Source organism: Schistocerca piceifrons, chromosome 10 (assembly GCF_021461385.2).
Source record: "Schistocerca piceifrons isolate TAMUIC-IGC-003096 chromosome 10, iqSchPice1.1, whole genome shotgun sequence".
NCBI classification, from domain to species: domain Eukaryota; kingdom Metazoa; phylum Arthropoda; class Insecta; order Orthoptera; family Acrididae; genus Schistocerca; species Schistocerca piceifrons.
In genome coordinates this window covers 131,860,129-131,877,458 of record NC_060147.1, presented here as the reverse complement: position 1 = coordinate 131,877,458, position 17,330 = coordinate 131,860,129, and positions in this window count along the sequence as shown.

Below are 17,330 nucleotides of genomic sequence, written 5' to 3'. Positions count from 1 at the left end.
TCCACTGACAGCTGCATGGAAGTTGATGTTTTAAATAAGGGGGTGGCTGATTTAATTCCTTTTTCGTGTCCATTTCTAATTAGCTTAACACTGAAAAGAATTTTACACTCGTACTATCTTCCAGGGTGGAACGCAAATGGTACGAATGAAGATGACTGTTCCCCCATGAGTTGACAGTCCGCATGCTACCGTGTGTCGCAGCATAACTCTGGAATGCCTAAGACATCTGGTCACAAAGACCCCACTGTCTCCTCACCCCTTGAATCTCTTCATATCGAGGCATGCTTCTATGTAGAACTGGAACAAGCAGTCACGTGACTGCCAATATATATGTGTGTGTGTGTGTGTGTGTGTGTGTGTGTGCGCGCGCGCGCCAGTCAGTTAGATGGAATCAGCACTGTGAAACAGGTTGACAAGGAGATGTGGCAGAGAGGACGTATTATATGGGAATGCAGGCATTCTCGCTGAATTTCGATGATGAAGTCTTCTCAGGTTTTCAGCCGAGTCAATTATTCTGCAACAACTTTTGGACAAGTTTAGTACTTGTTGTCTTCAGGCAATGTGTTGGGGTTTGTGTCCAGTTCGTACCTTCGCAGCCGTTTGACTGCAGGCTCCTCTGCCTCGTTTGCAACAGCTGGACCAATCGTGTGCCTCGGGAATGCGTGTCGCAGTGGTGATCTGCCCATCTATTCTGTCCGCTGCCTTTGTTGCTCTCACATCAGAGCGCTTTTTACATATTCTTACAAGTGTTACATCCTGTGTGAAGCTCATTCAGAAATTGCTATTAAGTTTGGATGTGCTCAAGACCACTCTGTGAAAGAAGGTGGCCAATTTGTAAGTGTGCCAATGTGGACTGTCCGACTTGTCTACGAGAAAGGCTGTGCCACTTGATGCACATACATCTCAAGTGGTTTCCGTGTGAACACGGCGAAGGGAATTTCACACAATGGACATTCATAGTTGGGTACAACACGAGACTATTTTGACCACGTGTCTAGCTGTACGTATTTGGTTCTCTGAACGACACAGAAACTGCACATTAGTTGGATGGAGGTGTGTGATGATGATGATGATGAGTTGAGGGGCACTCGACATCATGGTCATCAGCGTCCGTACATGTTCCCAGTCTTTCCATTTCCAGTTTCAGCACTTCCCGAATAGTGAGATGGTGATGATGAGGACAACACAAACACCCAGTCCTCAAGCAGAAAAAATCCTTGACCCAGGCAAGTATCAAACCCGGGACCCTGTGATTCAGAGGCAGCAACACTAGCCCCTTGACCACGAGCTGCGGAAGGCATGTAATGTGATCCAGTGAGTTGCAGTTTTGCCTCTGCACTGGTGGCCCGTCTAGACAATTAACTTGTCAACTGCTGTGAGGCTGGCAGTGGCTACAGCAGAGCCTCACAGCTGACTGTGTGGCCCGGCCTGGCCTAGTGGGGAAACATCCCTCGCTGTGTGTTTGGAGCCGACATGTTAATTTTTGGTGTACGGAGGGTGGATTTTATGCTAGAGGTGGTTCTGGATTGTTTTGATGACGACTTGGACCCATTCATTCACACTGTATAAATAAACATCCTCAGTGATTAGATGTTGCCCTCACTTCTACATCTTCTCGACGGGTATGCTGTGGATGCAGCCAACTTCTCAGACAATAACAGTGTTCATAGGGCTGCATGCATGCATTCCCAGTTTTGTGAACCCTTAAGCAGACTATTGCACCACTACCGAACTAAATCACCTAACATTAATCCCGCAGAAAATGTTGGGGACTCTTTGGGCAGGGGGTGAAATATAACAATAATTATCCTTTCAGTCTGGGAGTGCTTTGGGTTTCAGTTGTCAGTCGATTGACTGCAGATGGGTGACATGTCTGAAGAAACTTACGGACTGTTCCTCACTGAACTGAGGCTTATTGAGTCTAGAGGCAGTGTTATCTGGGATGTCTAATTTTCCTATTGGAGGCGGTGTACCCTTACCTCTGTATAGGCTTTGAAACTGACTTACACAAGAAGGACCTATATTTTAACATGGACACCAAGCTGTGGTGCAGTGTGGCATTTTTCTCATATACAAATAATTGCTATAGGTGGTAGAGGTGATAAGTGACAGTAAAAATCCTAGGACTGGATGCCTAAAATATTCTGGAGGTAAAATACTAAACGAAACGAAAAGGATGCGGAGGGAGATTTTTGGAGTGAAGCTCAGTTAACAGAATACGAGTGGAGGCTTCATGTTCAACCTGTACATCAAAGAAGCAACGTTGAAAATACACTGTGTGCAAAACTTGAGGAGGAAATAACTTTCACACCATGTGTCTCTGCCAAGTAATATACGAGTTGCTCAATGAAACTGGGACCATACATAAGAAGAGCTGCTACAGTATATGCAGAAGGTAACTAAAAGAAATACCCAATGAGACAAACAGAAATGACAATTTTATTCAGAGACAATAATTACACTGAAGTTACCACAATTTATGATGGCCCCCTGCACATAACAAAAGGAGTTGGGCATGGTTAATAGAGTGTGTAATCACCAGGGACGACAAAGTGTGCTCTGCAATGTGATCCCCCGCTGGCCACAAGACTGGTAAGGAGTTCTTGTCGTAAGGTGTTTCATTCCTCCCACAGAGTGGTTGATAACGGCTGGCGCTCAATTGCTGCATATGGACATGCTGCTATACCTCAATAAAGCATCCCACATATGCTCAATGAAAGTCGAGTCGAGGGGGGTGTGTGTGTGTGGGGGGGGGGGGGGGGGGGATGGTAGACCAGTACATTTGGCATTTGCTCTCATTCAAAGAACTGCTCCACCTGTCCTGTTCAATGCAGCTGCACACTGTCATCCATAAAAATGAAGTTTGACAAATGCACCCCAGAAAAGATGTACATGGGGAAGGAGTGAAGTGTGACAATAGCATTCACTGGTAAGTGTACTGCATTCCGAGACGCAGAGGTCAGTACACCATGCCACATTATGCCTCTCCATTCCGTAATAGCTGGACCATCAAAAAATCATGTTTGACTATGTTCGTGGGTGCATTACATAATTGCACCTCTCGCCACATGAAGGTATGCTTAGAATCACTACCCAAGAGTGAATCTGCCCTCACCTGAGAGAAGCACGCGACCCCGCCCTTCTTTGGTCGAGTCCCTCACACTCTCAGTACCACCGCAAATGGTGCCATCAATGTATGGGTGTCAACAGAACACGACTGTACTGGTCATCAGGCAGAAAGACCAAAACCATGCAGTCACTGCACGACTGAGGAGTGGGACTGTTTGCCTTGCAGTGAAATTTGGCTGCAATTGCACCTGCTGTTTTTTAAGTGGGGCCTTTCTTGTTGCCTGTTGCACAATGTAGCAGCCAGATGCTGTAGCTGACTGTGGACAACCACCTTATCTCCTTTGGGCAGCAGTGCCTGTGGTTCACAACACTCCCCGTGCACATGAAACTGCTGTGAGCAATACCAAATTCTGGGCTATACTCGTCCCACTTCGTACTCATCCTAGTTTTTATTCTTCCCTGTATGCAGTCATCTGAATATTGCTGGGCATGTTATAGTGAAGAACACCACCAGTGTGAGCTTATCTGCTCATTGATTGACACACACTGTCTTTCCCATTCCAACTGCCTCTTGTTGTGGTGCCAGCCCCATTTGGTGCAATAGTCACACTGATCTCAAGCTATGTGATGTCCAATTTTCTGTGCACGACTGAGAGACCTCTTCCAACATGCTCTCCCACTTTCGTTTATTTTCACCAAATAGTTAATATGTTATGTTACTTTATCTATCTCATCTGTAAGTTTTTCAGTATAGTGTATAAGAAAGTTTCAAGGGTGGGATTAAAATTCAGTATGAAAGAACATCAATGATAAGATCCGCTAATAGAATTATTATCCACGGTGACAGGTAAGAAGGATTACAGAACAAATTGAATGGAATGAACATACTACTGTGTACAGAATATATGAAAGATGAAAGTAAGAGGAGTAGCAAAAGTGAAATTAGCAATAAACTTAATAGTAAAATTTGGAGTCACACAATAGACAAAGTGAAAGAATTCTTTCTACCTTGGAAGCAAAGGAAGACAAAAAGCAGATTAACATAGCAAAGACAGCATTTGTGCCCAATAGGATTCCACTGATATCAAACATTGACTTTATTTGAGGAAGAAATTTCTGAGAATGTAAATTTGGGAGACAGTATTGTATGAAAGGGGAATCATGGATTGGGAAAACTAAAAATGCAGTGAAAAGAAGTGTTTAACATGTGGTGCTATAGAAGGATGCTGAAATTAGGTGGACTGATAAGGTAAGAAATGAGGTTGTGCTTCAGGTGATCAGCAAGTTTAGGAGAATGTGGAAAATAGTGACAAGACGAAAGAATAGGATGACAGGACATGTTCAGACACCCAGGAATAATGTTCATAGTACTAAAAGAAGCTGCAGAGGTTAAAAAAATCTGTAGGGAAAGACAGAGGTTGGAATATGCCCAGAAAGTCAAGAAATAATTGAAGTCATCAGATTACGTACTGCTCTGAGATGAAGAGGTTGGCAAAGGAGAAATGGCAGGACACATTGAAACACTCGGAGGACTGATGACACAAAAGGGAATAAATACTTATGAATAGGGAAACTGATAACAGAGAAAAGTGACCTTGATACCAACCACATATAGGGATACCAGTGAAGATGATTGTGATAATATTAATGAACTTGGCAAATAATTCAAAATGGATGAGAATTTAATCATACAGGGAGACCAGACTGTAAATGATGAAGGTAGAGGCAAAAAGGCAATGGGTTATGGAACCTGAAAATAAGTGAGAAGCTATAACAGCCAATTGAAATCAACAGCGTGATGTGAGAAAATTATGAAGGAGATTCAATGTTTATTTTTTAATTTCAAAAAGTTTTCCACGAACTGAGAAGGAAGAAATGCACAGAACTCTTGCGAGCATCAGGCCAAAGTTTTGAATGAAATTTATGTCACTGGATAAGTTCCACCAGACTAAGAGAAGCTTTTAAGAAAGCAAGAGCAGATAAAAATGTGAACAATACCACACAATCAGTCTAACATCACATACATCAAAAAACACAAAGTGTGAAAGGGAAAACTAAAAGTACACTGGGAGATGACCACTTTGGTTCTAAGTGAAGCACAACAACTCAAGAAGCAACTTTAGCACTTAAGTTAATAATCGAGACCAGATTTAGAAGAAACAAAGAAATATGCACTGCATTGGTACATTTGGAGAAAACTTTTAATAATGTGGAGTGACCCCCTTTTTTTTTTAAAAAAAAAAAAAAAAATCAGTGTGGCATCAACTACATGGGTATAATAGTAATCATTCGGTTTTCTAAGACTCATTTTCAAATGTATTTACTTAGCAATGATATTTGTGGCTAATAAAGTTATCATTGTGCAAAAAGCATAGAAACAAAAAAGTTTTGTGTAGAGAAACATATAGAAGCATGTGCCTGTGAGCTTAAATTAAATAAAGGCACATTTATAATTGTAACTGTATATAGGTCCCCATCAGGAAATTTTCATCTATTTCTGAAAAATTTGGACTCCTTGTTGTGCTATCTGTCTGACAGGGGGAAGCAAATTATTATTTGTGGGGACTTCAATGTAGATTCTCTGAAAGAGGGTAATAGGAAAAATGACCTTGAAGTATTACTCGGTTCTTTCAATTTGACACCCGTTATTGATTTTCCTACTCGGGTGGTAAAGGATAGCAGCTCACTGATAGATAACTTCTTTATAGACCAAGATAAGTTTAACCAGATAAATGCTCAGCCTGTTGAGAATGGTCTTTCTGATCATGGTGCACAGCTAGTTACAATATATGACATAGCTCCATTCAGCAATACTAAACAGTCCTCCAAAGTAGTACGTTCAGTCAACGATTTAACAATTGCAAATTTCAGGGAAAGCCTACAGCAGTTAGACTGGGATGAGGTGTACCGTGAACCTGATGCCAATTTAAAATATAATTTATTTCATGACATTTTTGTAAATGCATTTGAAAACTGCTTCCCCAAGAAAATAGTTAAATATACTCGTAAGAAACCTTGTAACAAACCATGGCTTACTAAGGGTATAAAAATATCTTGTAACCGAAAAAGGGAAATGTATCTGACAGCAAGAAAGAGTAGTGACCCAGAAACTATCAAAAATTATAAAAACTACTGTGTTATATTAAGAAAAGTTATTAAAAAATCCAGGAGTATGTGTATCATGTCTGAAATCAGCAACTCTGATAATAAAATTAAAACAATTTGGAATATTATTAAAAGAGAAACAGGTCAACCAAGAGCAGAGGAAGACAGTATTACCATCAAATTGAATGAAAACTTTACGAACAAAAAGTCAGAAGTTGAAAATATTTTTAATAATCATTTTCTAAATGTTGTGGATATAGTAGGATCCAGGTGTTCATTAGAAGATGCTAGGCTGTTAATGGAAGAGGCCATACCTATGCAATTTGATACAATTGAAATCTCACCCACTTCTCCCTCTGAAATTAGGAAAATAATAAACTTGCTTAAAAGCAAAAACTCACATGGAATTGATGGCATTTCCAGCAAAATACTAAAAGCTTGTTCTCAACAGATAAGTAAGATTCTCAGCCACCTGTGTAATAGCTCTCTGGAACAGGGCATTTTCCCTGATAGACTGAAATATGCTATTGTTATACCTTTGCATAAAAAGGGGGATAGATCTGATGTCAACAATTACCGTCCAATCTCCCTTCTAACAGCTTTATCCAAAATTTTTGAGAAAGTAATGTATTCAAGAGTAGCTTCACATATCTGTAAAAATGAAGTACTAACAAAATGTCAGTTTGGTTTCCAGAAAGGTTTTTCAACAGAAAATGCCATATATGCTTTCACCAGTCAAATTTTGAATGATCTGAATAACCGAACACCACCCATTGGGATTTTTTGTGATCTCTCAAAGGCTTTTGATTGTGTAAATCATGAAATTCTGCTAGACAAGCTCAAGTATTGTGGCATGAGTGGGACAGTGCACAAATGGTTTAATTTGTGGCGACTATCGACCAAGTCGCGGTTAATATCTTTGTTTTTGGCAAGCTCTTTGCCCCAGTCTGTGGTCGCGCGCGAAAGCATACGGACGTGTACCGAGAATTCAGAATGTAAACAACTGTATATGTGTGCTTACGAGAAATAAAAATAGTGTTTATTACATGTGGTGTAGCGTGCATCATTGGATTCGGCAACCCTACAACGCCTACCCATACTGGTGACCCCGAATTTTGTTCGCGAGTGCTACAACGAAATCTTATACCGTCGAACAGTACACAATGGAGCGCTTGCCGCCTGCTACACCGACCACGTGCCAACTAAGTGTTCCAACGGACGCTTCGGCATGGTTTTACAATTATCCACCGGGCGTCCGCAATAGCTCTACGCAGTTTCCGAACACATCGATTAGCTGTACTCAACAGGACAGTGTTTATACAATTCCACAGCCACGTGTTCCGAGTGCTCAACAGCCGACACAATGTGCTCAAACCCCAGTGACTATGTTTACAGGTTTCCCAAGTGCAAGTGTGAATTTTCCACCCGAATCAGTGACTGTACAAATCGAGCCGGACGCTCAAGACAGGAGAGTTCATATTTCTGCCGGAACTCCGGATTTTGCACCAACCCCCCCCTACACCACCAGCGTCTGCTTTACGAGTGTTTCCGACGGCACACGCCGTTCCTGCCGCGTGTGTTCCACAAACATTAGGTGATTTTAACTATTTTAATGCACCTGTAGGGGAGGGGCCCGGAAACTGTATTCCGTCGTTCGCCGCACATCGGTCGACTACGGTCGATTCTACCGCGCCGGTCCATTCTACGCCCGTCGGCGTTACTCCGTCGACCGCTCGATTCGTTGATTTCTCGACCAAGGTCGAGCCAGCCGCGCCTACCGTGCCGCGTGCCACTGACAGTGGCGGAAGCTGGTGCACCGCTACTGCACCCGAGACAATTACGTTGCAGAACTATGGACAGGGAGAGACAGTTTCTGATAAACATTTATGTCAAGACTTTCCCACCTGTTGGCCGAAGCTACCACCCCTTCGCAAGGATCACCCACGCGCATGGTTTACCTTGGTCGACCACGTCCTGCAGCTACACGGCGTCGCCGACGACAATTCGAAGTTCCTATGCTTACTGTGTCACCTCCATGACGAACTGGATCTGATCTGCGACATTGTGGCTTCGCCCCCCGCTACGGACAAATATGCGTTCGCCCGACGCACCATCCTCGAGCGACTATCCACATCGACAGAGGAAGCTATCCGCCTCATCAGTCAAGAATCGCTGGGATCCAGGTCCCCGTTGCAACTCTGGCGTCATCTCCGCGCTATGATTGACACGCATCACATGCCGGACATTACACTTTGGACCATCTGGTTGCTGAAACTTCCCCCGCAAGTTCAACTTCACCTTCTGCATGTAACTTCGGCCCCACTAGATGCCAAACTGAAGATCGCAGACCAGGTTTACAACATTCTGCCCCCCCCCCCGCATGCCCCCCCAGGGTGCCCTCAGGCCTCAGGGGTTGGCACACCTGCGCGGCAGTTCCCAACCTGCAGTACAGAGTGCGCACGACTCGCTCCACGCATGCGCGCGGAGCCAACGCCGCCTGGCAACCGCCGCAGTAACTCCTCTCCTACCAGCACTACTGCAGCGTCGCCATCGGAGGGAACTACAAACAAGTCCCCCTCCACTGCCGCTTCGACCTCAACCAGCACGACGGGCGACGCCACGCGCCGCCCCGCCTGGTGTTATTTCCACTCCCGCTTTGGCGACGCGGCTAAGAACTGTCGTTCTCCATGCACGTTCCCAAACTAATAACGCGACCCAATTCAAGCGCTACGGGCCGCGTTGAACCGCACAGACGCCTATCACTAAATACTTCTTCTCCTCACGCGCCAGGACGCTTGTACGTGAAAGATGCAGTGTCTTGCCTTTCATTTCTAGTCGACACGGGGGCCGAGGTTAGTGTGATACCTTTGTCCGCAGGTATTAAATTCGAGCTTCAGCCTTGCCCCCTGCTTCGAGCCGCCAATAATTCCCTGATCCGCTCTCATGGAATAACGAATTTAAGCCTTAAACTGCAGGACATTAATACGCCCTTACAGTGGACTTTCGTTATCGCGGATGTGGATGAACCCGTGCTTGGGGTAGATTTTCTCTTAGCCCACGCACTGTCACCCGACCTACAATGAGGTACACTAACCTTTAACTTGGGAGACCGTACCACCGGTTCAGATATCTTACCCCTCTCATCCAAAAGCGCCATTCTGCTGTGTGAGCTAGCGGAAACTGCTGTTGCAGTGCTTTCTCTTAGATCACACAACGACGAACTTCGGGACAGCAATGGGGCCCTCCGCTTACGCATCGCCGCCGTGCAAGCCAAGCTCACGGACGCGCGTAAGCAGACCGCCCAGCTGTCGCACACGGCCACGCCCCCAACCCCCGCACCACTTCCTCGCACCTGCAGCCGACGCCGCGTGACATTTCTACTGCCGGACGGAAGCTGTACCCGCGACGCTACCAGGTACCCCACCGAGCTCTTCGACAAGGACTACCAGTGGATCACCGCCACTGCTGCTGAACTGCCGGCCTTGGACACACACACACGTGTGCATTACAGGTTAGTCACAGTGCAACGGGTGCTGGTCCAGCAAGACTATCCGCCCTTCTTCTAGTTGTTGGTCGTCACCCATTCATTTGGTGCCTAAGAAAGATGACACTTTCCGCCTCTGCGGTGACTATCGGGTGCTTAACGCCAGAACAATTTTAGATAATTATCCCGTCCCAAATATTCAAGACTTTGCTTCCCAGCTGCATGGGGCACAAATTTTCAGTGTAGTCGATTGTCATAAGGCGTACCACCAACTGCCAATGGCACCTGAGGACGTTGAAAAGACCGCTATCATCACCCCGTTCGGGTTGTTCGAGTATTTGTTTATGTCATTCGGCCTTAAAAATGCTGCACAGATGTGGCAACGGTTCATCGACTCGCTGGTTGGAAAACTGGACTTTGCATATGCGTACCTGGACGACTTGTTAATTTTTTCTTCCGCCCTCGAGGAACATGAACAACATTTAAGTACAGTGCTCCAACTATTAAAAGCAAACGGTATCGCAGTGAACAATACTAAGTCACAACTCCGCCGCACCAGTGTCATTTTTCTGGGCCACAGAGTTTCGGGCGACGGCATCCGCCCCCTAACTGAACGGGTGGAGGCCATTAGTATGGTGCCTTTGCCCAAAGATTTTCAGGGCCTCCGCCGCTTCCTTGGAACGGTAAATTACTACCGTAAACATATTCCCCGCACCGCCGACATACAAGCCCCACTGACGGATGCCCTCGCAGGAAAAAACACATCAGGGTCTCGGGCGGTCACGTGGACTCCAGATATGCGTCGCGCATTTGATAATCTAAAGTCAGCCTTACAGACAGCTGTTACGCTTGCTCACCCCATTCCTGATGCTCCCATCTCGCTTACTACAGACGCAAGTGATACAGCAGTGGGGGGCAGTACTTCAGCAATCCGTGGGTTCTGTTGTACAGCCGCTCAGATTTTTCTCCCACAAACTGACCGCTTCCCAACGTAAATGGTCGACCTTCGACCGGGAACTGTTTGCTATTTACGCTGCTATCAAATATTTCCAAGACGATATCGAAGGTCGCCATCTCGTGGTATTTACCGACCACGAGCCATTGGTTTACGCTTTCCGTAACCCAGGTAAGGACTCATCCTCGAGACGTTTTAGGCATATGGACCTTATATGTCAGTTTATGAATGACATACGTTACGTCAGAGGCGCAGACAATGTCGTCGCTGATTTTCTGTCTCGGGTGTCGGTTTTATCTTCACAACTGGACCTCAGTGAGCTCCCTAAATTGCAGACAGAGGATACTGAACTCGCAGCATTGCGTTCCGATATCAAAACAGGACTCAAACTAGAGTTACGGACACTTCCTGGGTTTTCATCACCCATCTGGTGCGACATTTCAACAGGACGCATACGCCCGGTGATTCCTGCACCTCTCCGCCGGGACATATTTAATAGTATCCACGACTTGGCACACCCTGGCATTCGCGCCTCCGCACGTCTGGTATCTGAACGTTTTGTTTGGCCCGGGGTGATAAAACAGTGTCGCAGTTGGGCACGAGCATGTGTGGCTTGTCAGCGCGCAAAAGTAGGACGTCATGCACAGCCCCCCATGGGTACGTTCGATGTGGCAAAAAGAAGATTCCAGCACATACACATCGATATCGTCGGGTCCTTACCCCCCTCAGGCCCCTTCCGTTACATACTGTCCGCAATTGACAGGTTTACCCGCTGGGTAGAGGTAATTCCTCTCACTACTATCACAGCCGATGCAGTGGCCCGAGCCCTGCTGTTAATGTGGATCTCGCGCTTCGGCTGCCCAGTCTCTGTCACCACCAACCAGGGCTGCCAGTTCGAGTCTGCCCTCTTCCGACAGCTTTGTGAACTGTGTGGGGTGAAACGATTTAGGACTACAGCATACCACCCCCAGAGCAATGGGCTTGTGGAACGCTGGCACCGAACGCTTAAAGCTTCCCTGATGTGCCACGGAGGTGAGTGGGCCGATGCCTTACCATGGGTAATGTTAGGCGTTCGGGCCGCGTACAAAGAGGACCTTGGCGCATCCCTGGCAGAGGTACTGTATGGAGAACCCCTCACACTCCCAGCAGAGTTAGTTGAGCCTTCACTTCCTCCAGATCAAATCTGCGACTCGACATTCGTCGGGCAGGTCAAGGAGCTAATTGCTAACATCCGCGTGCCGCCTCCTCGACCACACACGCCCCCTCCCGTATTTCTGCATAAGGACTTGGCGTCGTGCACTCACGTCATGGTGCGTGATGACACCATCCGACCGGCACTCAGACCTCCATATACGGGCCCGCACAGAGTCATATCACGGCGTACCAACACGTTCGAAGTGCTCATTAACAGCACGCCTCAAACGGTATCCGTCTGCCGCCTCAAACCTGCATGGACTCTGGGAGAACTGCCCGATACCCCTCCCAGTCAGACCCCATCCCCTGCTGCACCCACCTCGCATGAGGCATCTACCGACAGTCCATGGATGAGCGACGCCCATTCCCACACGTGTGACGTTCCCCACTCCCAGTCGTGTGACAGTGCTACAGGTGCGTGTGACATTCCTAGGCAGAGTGATGCGTGTGATGACTTACCCTCCTACAGGCAGCCCCTCGCCTCTCCCCTGTTAGGATTCAGTGATGTATCAGGGACCAGCCTCAGAGCGTGTGATGTCACCGATGACGACTCGTGTGGAGATTCTGTCAACCCGTATCAGGAAGTGGTAGTGAATGTCAACACAGATCTTATTTGCAGCTCTAATGTGTTTTTTGTTATGCAGCCGGGTAATGTGTACATCTTCTACGAACAAGCCAGCTTCCCCAGTGACAACTTAACTCACATTCATCTCCTCCAGTCTGTCCCCTTGCCTGTTGGTACTGACCCGTCAACGGTCAAAGTCCTACGTACCGCCACAGGCATTCAGATCCGCTATCCTGGCCCCTCACAACCCACCATCCCCTCCCCAGATCCCTCAACTGCTGTACGAGGATTCACCCGGTCAGGCAGGACCATCCGCCCCCCTCGCTGGCTCGAAGACTTCAATTACTAATGTAATGTAAGGTATGGTTTCTGATTAAACACCCTCTCCCTCCCCCCTGGGTGTTCCCTTTACATGTATGCCCCAATATTTATGTTTGTGCTCCACACTCTAGGGGGGGGGGGGGGGGGCTAATGTGGCGACTATCGGCCAAGTCGCGGTTAAAATCTTTGTTTTTGGCAAGCTCTTTGCCCCAGTCTGTGGTCGCGCGCGAAAGCGTACGGACGTGTACCGAGAATTCAGAATGTAAACAACTGTATATGTGTGCTTACGAGAAATAAAAATAGTGTTTATTACATGTGGTGTAGCGTGCATCATTGGATTCGGCAACCCTACAACGCCTACCCATAAATTCATACCTAACTGGAAGAGTGCAGAAAGTTGAAATAAGTAGTTCTCGTAACATGCAAAGATCAGCACATTCCTCAAACTGGGGAACTATCAAGAATGTGGTTCCACAAGGGTCAGTCTTGGGTCCTTTGTTGTTCTTATTATATATTAATGACTTGCCATTCTATATTCATGAAGAGGCAAAGTTAGTTCTCTTCGCTGATGATACAAGTATAGTAATCACACCTGAGAAACAAGAATTAACTGATGAAATTGTCAATACTGTCTTTCAGAAAATTACCAAGTGGTTCCTTGTAAATGGACTCTCACTGAATTTTGATAAGACACAGTACATACAGTTCCGTACAGTGAATGGTATGACGCCATTAATAAATATAGACCTTAATCAGAAGCATATAGCTAAGGTAGAATATTCCAAATTTTTAGGTATGTCCATTGATGAGAGATTAAGTAGGAAGAAACACATTGATGATCTGCTGCAACGTTTGAGTTCCGCTACTTATGCAATAAGGTGTCATTGCAAATTTTGGTGATAAACATATTAGTAAATTAGCTTACTACGCCTATTTTCACTCATTGCTTTCATATGGCATCATATTTTGGGGTAATTCATCATTGAGGAATAAAGTATTTATTGCACAAAAGCGTGTAATCAGAATAATAGCTGGAGTCCACCCAAGATCATCCTGCAGACATTTATTTAAGGATCTAGGGATATTCACAGTAGCTTCTCAGTATATATACTCTCTTATGAAATTTGTTATTAACAACCAAACCCAATTCAAAAGTAATAGCAGTGTGCATAACTACAATACTAGGAGAAAGGACGATCTTCACTATTCAAGATTAAATCTAACTTTGGCACAGAAAGGGGTGAATTATACTGGCACTAAAGTCTTTGGTCACTTACCAAATAGTATCAAAAGTCTGACAGATAACCAACAAGTATTTAAGAAGAAATTAAAAGAATTTCTGAATGAAAACTCCTTCTACTCCATAGAGGAATTTTTAGATATAAATTAAGAAAAAAAAGAAAAAAAACAAAATTATTAAAAAAAATAAAAAATAAAAATAAAAAATAAAAGAAAAACAAAAAAACACAAAAAAATAAAGTTGTTATATTAACTTAAGTATGTTGTTAAATTAACCTAATTATGTCATGTATTGGAAAATTCGACTCGTTCCACATCATTACGAAATATCGTATTCATGATCCATGGAACTAGTATTAATCTAATCTAATAAGAGTGAATTTAGGATTAATAGTGACATTAACAACTGCAATACTAAAAGTAAAAATAATTGCTATATATAAGGTGCATCCCTAGGTAGGGCTCAAAATTAAATTTTATATTCTGGGGTAAAAACTCGTAAACCAGTTGCCAGTAAACATCAGATAAGAAACAGGTTTCATACCATAAGGACCACGAAATTTTGAATATCTTCAAAGTGATTTGAACACGTAATAACGAAAATGTCCGCCTTAGTTAATCACAGGATGTATACGACCCGGGACAACCGTGAGATCCAGGAAAATTTTCATCCAGGAGAAAACTAGGAAAAACCCGGAAATTTTTTAGAATTCCTGGGAATTTTTCAGTATATTTTTGTAATTTTGGCTGGTAAGACCGATACTCTACCAAAGGATATAACTGTATCCTGCTACTGCAGAGTAATTCTGCAGTAATAAAACTTGAATGAGAGAAAAAACGAAAATAAAACTTAACTGCAAAGGAAATGCGCCATATACAACAACAAAACACAGGGCTCATACAAGCGCCTGCCAACAGCAAACTATGTCAAAGGCTTTAGGAAGACTATGCAATGCTTCGTAACAACAAATTGCCTCTGATGAGCGTGACGTCACAACTGTTTACATTAGATATTCGTTTTAGCAGTTAACAGCGGGATCATGCGTATGCACAGTAGGTTGTAGCTTCTCCCGCTTCTGGCTACAGAAATGTGGCTGTTGGCTGAGTAAGCAGTCGCAGCGAGCAGCTAGATGTTACCATGAAAAATTTTACTGGAGCGCCCAAGCTGTCGAATTCATCCATGCGCAGCAGGGCCAGATCTGGGGGAGAGGGGGCAAATTCATATTCTTGAGGAAAAAAACCTTGTTTCACAAAGCACCCAGTGCACTTTATCGATTATTCATATGACTGAAACGCATCCCTGTCGTTTTTTGAACATTTTCGAACACATTCTAAGTTGATTTCTGAATGAATTGTAAGTTGATTTGTGAATGCGTACACAGTGTACATGATGTCTCTGTCAGGGGAATCCTTGTCGTATGTAGAAACAAACTTTCCTACAGACAAAAGGGGCTATACGAGCTGAGCGGAGTAAGGCCGAATGGAAGAATGCCAACCGCTGTCTGATTGTGTGGTTGATTGGGTTTGCGAATGATGCGCGTTGTTATAATTACTAGCGAAATCAATAGATTCAGACTACCGGAGTGGAAATAAACGAATAACAAGTAAGAAAGATTATGTATTAAAATGGCTCTGAGCACTATGGGACTTAACTTCTGAGGTCATTAGTCCCCAGAACTTAGAACTACTTAAACCTAACTAACATAAGAACATCACACACATCCATGCCCAAGGCAGGATTCGAACCTGCGACCGTAGCGGTCGCGCGGTTCCAGACTGAAGAGCCTAGAACCGCGATTACGTATTTACCTTCTCGGTGTATCCAAGAAAATTAAATTTTGACAGAAAATTTTTAGCCAGATCGCTATACTAGTAAGGGCCAGTTGTATAGTCCCAGGCTAGCAGCCGCTTTAAGTTCTAGTCTGGAAGTAACACGGAAAATGCGTTGTACAAACACGTAACAACGCCTAACTGGAGAATAATCGCGGGATAATTAAACTGGTGATTCTGGCAGAGTTAGTGAAGTTAACAGGCAAATAAGCTTTGGCTTTGACATTGACAGGACTAGTTACAGAATTAGTGATAACAAGACTCTTTGTTAGAACGAGGAAAGAGAAGAAACGGGAACATCTCACAAATTATGGAACAATATGACGATTCCAAGTTTGTATAAAAATTTCGTACCACTACTGGTTGAGAAATTGGAGCATATGAATTAAGTGTAAAACAATTTCCTAAAGTAAAGCTTTTTGCGTGTAGAAGGCCTAATAGGCATTTGATATTGGTACTTTGTGAATTATATTCTGTCGTTAACAAATGACCGTTTGTGCCAAAACAGTCTCCTTTATTTGGTATGTGTTACAATTGTTGCAGTATTAGAAAGGCCTATTTTGTTTTATCTAGCAGCGAGTCACAAAATAGACGTAATCAGATCGAGAAACAACACCAGTCTTGGGTCCTATTTGTATTAACTGCTTTTTCAGTATTTTTTCAGTAGTTTCTCATGTAGCAAAACGTTTGACGAACTTTTATGAGGTAGCATATTCCTTCGCAGAAAGGACAGCACGCCATGTCAAGCTGTAGCAAGATAGAGAGATAAAGTTCTAGGAGCTAAGGACTTAAGAAATGTGTATTGTCTTGCTTGTCTCTGTCTTTACTGGTTTTATGTACCCTATATTTAATTTTATGTCACACAAAGCAGCAAGGTGTTAGCTGACACGAAATGAAGAGTGCAAATTTTCTGAAGAGTTTTTTTTTATTAAAAAACACTGGCCGTCTGTAAGCATGAGAGGCACCACAGGACATTTTAATTTCCACTGTCCTGAATATGCTTTGGTGGCATACATTACAAAATATACACATTTCAATTCCACAGAGCGAAATACAGTGACGTCCGATAGGAGAATGCTGTGTGAAGAGGTGTGGCACTGCACTTTGGCACACTTACGACCAAATAACATGTCTTACATTTCCTCGAACACACGTTTTATGCATTAGACTCTTCAGAAAGATTTGCGCTACAAAATGAATATTTTTTGAAAATTAGATTTTTTTCTAATTTCTGACATCCTATCTCAAAGGCTCGAGGGAGTGGCGGGGTATTGCCCTGGTTCGGTTAATATCGTAGATCCAGGTCTGATGTGCAGAGCAGTCTGAGTTATAGTGGGGAAGTGGGTAGTCTCCACTTGACCCGTGTTTACATTTAGTGATTTTGTTGTTTCCTCTTCGATTATTGCTATCACGTCAAATGAAAACAAAACAGATTTCTGTGGCAGGGGGCTATCAAGTGAATTAAAATACATTCACATAATTACGGAAGGCTAAAATGTGTTGTTAGATGCAGATTTTATTTTATTTCCACCTTTCTGACAGTCAAGCATCAATTGCTTTGCAGAACA